At 39.9% G+C, this 5,696-nt stretch overlaps 1 pseudogene; it reads right to left on the bottom strand.

The window, feature by feature from the left end:
- Positions 1-252: 252 nt before the first annotated feature.
- LOC129622712 (60S ribosomal protein L36-like) lies at positions 253-611 on the bottom strand (annotated as a pseudogene).
- Between the last annotated feature and the right edge of the window lie 5,085 nt (positions 612-5,696).

Raw genomic sequence — 5,696 nt, 5'->3', positions numbered from 1 at the left:
TTCATTTCATTTTGTTTATCTGTTCTTACACAATGGGATTGCTAAATCATATGATAAGTGACTTATATATGCTACTTTAAATTTCTCAAACCGCCCATGCCATTTTGCAATCCTATCAACAATGTAAGAGCATTCCAGTTGCTCCACATTCTCTCCCATACTTGGTAATGTCACATTTTCATTTTTTAATTTATTTAATTTATTTATTTATTCAGTTTTTGGCAAGATTTATTGTGAACAAAAGGGAAGGGCTCAGTTCTTCTTGGCTGCCGCTTTCCTGATGGCAGAAAGACGTTGCTCAACTCCTCTCTCTTCCTCTTTGAGCGGATGTGTGTCCCCACCCTTCTCTTGATGAACTTGAGGGCCCGCTTGTCCTTGGAGACCTTGAGCAGCTCCATGGCTCGTCGCTTGTAAGGGGCGAAGCCACATACCTCCCGGATCATGTCCTGCACAAACTTGGTGTATTTGGTGAGACACCCGCGGCGGCGCCTGTGCCTCGGCTTGCCCACGTTCTTGGTCACCTTGTGACCCTTGCTGAGGCCCATGGCCATGAGGTAGCACAGAGCCACGGCTGTTGTTCTACAATGGCTGCCACGGTGGAAGGACCACATTTTTATTTTTTAAAATTTAACCATTCTAATGAGTGTTAGTGGTTTTAATTGCATGGCCCTGATGAACTGAACTGAACTGATGATTGATGATGTTGAACTTCTTTGAGGTTTTAGTAATCATTCATGTACCTTCTTTGTGAAGTATCAGTGCAATTGTTTGACCTATTTTATATTTGTTTGTTTGTTTTCTTATCATTTTCATGCTACTGACACATATATGTAAAGAGGCATGAGAAAATGGACTTGGGAAAAAGGAAGCAAGGCTTGTATCTGATTATTACATAAGAAAGACTCATTAAGAGATTTCAAGCTCTCATTGGGTACTGATTTCTAACGTAATTCCACAGTGATAAGCGAACAAACTCTGTATGATTTCAATACCTTTATACCATGAAATCCTTGCACCTTGTTTTATGTCCTTGGATATGTTCCAGTGTCTGTTAGTTTATAGTCTGTGGGAATTTGAATAGAATTTGTATCCTACTGTTCACTTTCACTCTTCACTTTAATGCATTGGAGAAGGAAATGGCAACCCACTCCAGTGTTATTGCCTGGAGAATCCCAGGGATGGGGGAGCCTGGTGGGCTGCTGTCTATTGGTTGCACAGAGTCGGACACGACTGAAGTGACTTAGTAGTAGTAGTTCTCTTAAAATTGCAAATTTTAATTAGGTTGAACTGGTTCATAGTGCTTTTCAGGTCCACTATACCCTTCTACTTTGTGGATATTCATGCTATTAATTTTTGGAAGTCTGATATTGAAACTTCAACTAAAAATCTTAATTTATATACTTAAAAAATAATAAAGTGGAACTATGTGTAAGTTTGTTCTTTTTATAACTTAAATAAAAAAGAAAGGAAATAAAAAATAAATAAAGGGTCCTTAAATGTCCCTTTGTGGGTATGTCTTACTTTCTCTTCTTGATTAAATTATCTCAACTGGGGGTTACTCTCTCTAGGCTTTTGAGTTTATCTTTCTCTGATTCTCTCTGTGGACTAGGACTCTTAGATTTATCTATGACTAAAAACTGAGGAAGCCATAATAATCAAAGACTCGTAATTACTCTTTCTGGCACCATGAGCAAACCTGTTCAGCTGTACCAAAAAAATGCATGCATAGATGCATGCATGCTCAGTCATGTCCGACTATTTGCAACACTATGGACTGTAGCCTGCCAGGCTCCTCTGCCCATGGGATTTCCAGGCAAGAATACTGGAGTGGGTTGCTATTTCCTCCTCCAGGGGATTCTCTCGACCCAGAGATTGAACCCGTTTCTCTTGCGTCTTCTATATTGGTAGGTGGATTCTTTACCAGCTGAGCTACTGGGAAAGCCCCCAACCAAGAAAATGGTGGTTCTCTTTCCCAATGTCTACACACTGAAAGCCAGTGTGTCTACCAAACACTGGTACCTCTGCTTATGTTCATGAAGAAAAAGCAAATACCTTATGTGAGGGAACAGAAAGCTTTAAAGCAGCCTGCCAATATTGTAGCTATGCTATGCTATGCTAAGTCACTTCAGTCGTGTCCGATTCTGTGTGACCCCATAGACGGTAGCCTACCAGGCTCCCCCGTCCCTGGCATTCTCCAGGCAAGAACACTGGAGTGGGTTGCCATTTCCTTCTCCAATGCATGAAGGTGAAAAGTGAAAGTGAAGTCGCTCAGTCGTGTCCGACTCTTAGCGACCCCATGGACTGCAGCCTACCAGGCTCCTCTGTCCATGGGATTTTCCAGGCAAGAGTACTGGAGTGGGGTGCCATTGCCTTCTCCGGCCAATATTGTAGAAATACATCCAATAATTACAAAATGATATGTACTCATGGTTGCATTTGTATATCAAAATAGTGAGCATTATTTCCAGAAATGGACATATAGGCAATTTCTCTGTTTTTTCTTAAAATTTTCTGTGCTATTTGAATTGTTTAAAATAAATAATATACTATAAAATGTGAATTTAAAAAAATCCAATTTTTAAAGTACATTTGTGTCTCAGGGTTACAATACAATGGAACAGTTGCTAAATAAAATCATTCTGATCTTTGTAAAATAGGAGCGAGCGAGAGAGATTTCAAGATTTTCTTTAAACAGTTGTTCTGAAACCTGAGGCTTCCCTGGTGACATGGATTTGATCCCTGGGTCGGGAAGGAAATGACAACCCACCCCAGTATTCTTGCCTTTGAAATCCTATGGACAGAGGAGCCTAGTGGGCTACAGTCCATGGTAACGCAAAGAGTTGGACACAGCTTAATGACTACGCGTGCATGCACTCTGAAACCCAGCTACATATTAGAATCCCCTGGAAACACTGGAAACCTACCCATGCCCAGGTCCAACCAAAATACAATTAAATCAGAATAAGTAGTGATGAGGAAGTCTCAGTAGTTATTAAATCTCCCCAAATGATCCAATTATGCATTTAGGATTGAACACAACTTCTTTATAAACTTTTGATAGTGGTAGGATTTTCAAAAGGATTAAAGCTAAGTTGGCTTTAAATCCCATTATGGATATTTAATTCAAAGAATGAGATAATGCCATTTGCAGCAACATGAATCAACCTAGAGATTGTCATACTGAATGAAGTCAGACAGAAAGACAAAAGTTATATCATGAATCTCAAGGTAAATAGACACTTTAAATATTGACTAATATTAAATATGTGTCCATTAAAGGGAATCAAAGTGAGATGAATTTTAGCTCATTGTAAAATGGGACAAATATTCTAAAGATATGCCGCTACAACATCTAGTACATAATATCAAACATATCTCTTTCTAGCTGCGTGTTAGTAGCTCAGTCATGTCTGACTTTTTGCAACCCCATGGACTGTAGCCCTCAAGGCTCCTCTGTCCATGGAATTCTCCCACTGAAGTGGGTTGCCATTCCCTTCTCCAGGAGATCTTCCCAACCCAGGGATTGAACCTGTGTCTCTGACGTCTCCGGCACCACAGGTGTACTCTTTACTACCTGAGCCACCAGTCAGGAAAGCCCCAGTCAATACTTATTTTATGTAAATAAATGGACACTTTAGGAGAACGTAGAGTCCCTACCACTATAGTGTCTTTAAGCAGAAGCTAGATAGCCATCTGCTAGAAATACTGCTTGAAATATTTCTGCTGCTGCTACTGCTAAGTCACTTCAGTCGTGTCCGACTCTGTGTGACCCCATAGACGGCAGCCCACCAGGCTTCCCCGTCTCTGGGATTCTCCAGGCAAGAACACTGGAGTGGGTTGCCATTTCCTTCTCCAATGCATGAAAGTGAAAAGTAAAAGTGAACTCGCTCAGTCGTGTCCGACTCTTAGCGACCCCCTGGACTGCAGTGCACCAGGCTCCTCTGTTCATGGGATTTTCCAGGCAAGAGTACTGGAGTGGGGTGCCATTACCTTCTCCATGAAATATTTCTAAAGGGATAGAAAATTGGTGACAATGTCTTACAAAGTTCCTTTGACCTCTAAAATTATTTGATCCTATACCTTCAATGGAAGGACCGATGCTAAAGCTGAAACTCCAATACTTTGGCCACCTCATGCGAAGAGTTGACTCATTGGAAAAGACCCTGTTGCTGGGAGGGATTGGGGGCAGGAGGAGAAGGGGACGACAGAGGATGAGATGGCTGGATGGCATCACCGACTCGATGGACATGAGTTTGAGTAAACTCTGGGAGTTGGTGATGGACAGGGAAGCCTGGAGTGCTGTGATTCATGGGGTCACAAAGAGTCAGACACGACTGAGCAACTGAACTGAACTGAATACCTTCAATATTTTGACATTTACACTTCACAATACCTTGCTGATATTTCATCTGCTACGGGATAAAAATGAAGTTTTAACAGAAAAGCTTTCTGACCCAATTCTTTTTTCACATTTGAAGAATTCTTATTAATTTTCTCTTAGGTTAGGCAGAAATGTATGGAAACATGCAGGCTCTGAAAATTGAATTAGTAACACATGACAGGAAGTGGAGTTGACTGGATTGCAAGAATTAAATATGGAAAGGAGTAGTTTCTAAGTGAAACCACTGTAGCAAACAAGTCTGAGACTTTTTGCTTTTGGTTGCTGAAAACAACACATCTCATTCTTGTTTTTTAAATAAAATCCTTCTTCTCCACCTTTGAAGCTGCATGGATTGGAGTCGTTTATGCCTACTGCCTCAAGACCAACTTTATTAGCCCTCCCTTACCCCTGTAAATAGTAGGAGTCCAGTCTAAATATGATATTGATAATGTTTTATCATGCTGGTAGCTCCACTTACTACTTATCCTTTGTATTGTATTTTCCACACTGTATTATAAACTTTATAACAACATTCTAATTGTTATTAAATTTTACAACTCCATATTTGTTTTCACAGAATTGCTTGTTCTGACAGTATCTGTTTTTAATTGTTTATGAAAATCACTTCTTTCCCTTTGTCCAGAACTAAAGAAAAATTTGTAGATTAGAGAATAAAAAACAACAACAACACTTTTCTTCTGTCCTACCATGATCCTTCCTCTTTTTCTTTTGTTTTTTACTCTAACCTTTCTACTCTGTCCCTCAAACTACCTTTAACCCATTATGTTCTAACGTTACATTTTCTGTGCATGACAAACATGATACTACTTTGCTACCAAAAGCTTAATACATAAAACTTGCTTTATATCCCCAAGTTTTGGATAGGAGCACTTAGCTATTTATTCAACATTTATTATCTACCCATCATATAAAAGGTACCAATAAAAAGTAAAAAAAAAAAGTCATGAAATACAAATACAAATACTTTCACAAAAAACGTGCATTATAATCTTGGGGGCAGTAAGATGAAAATTAAAGTCGTTCAGTCATGTCCAACTCTTTGCAACCTCATGGTATGTAGCCTTCCAGGCTCCTACATTCATGGGATTTTCCTGGCAAGAATACTGTAGTGGGTTGCCATTACCTTTTCCAGGGAATCTTCCCAAACCAGGGATCGAACCCAGTTCTCCCACGCTGCGGGCAGACTCTACTGTCTGAGCCACCAGGGGGCAATAAGATAGATACACTAATACATCCTGAAGTTACACAAAGAGAAAGCAAATAGATTAAATTAATTTTGGCAGCTAAGGAGACA

This window comes from Bubalus kerabau, chromosome 11 (genome assembly GCF_029407905.1).
Source record: "Bubalus kerabau isolate K-KA32 ecotype Philippines breed swamp buffalo chromosome 11, PCC_UOA_SB_1v2, whole genome shotgun sequence".
NCBI lineage: Eukaryota > Metazoa > Chordata > Mammalia > Artiodactyla > Bovidae > Bubalus > Bubalus kerabau.
Note: the sequence above shows the minus strand (reverse complement) of the source record. Positions and strands in the feature narration are given on the sequence as shown.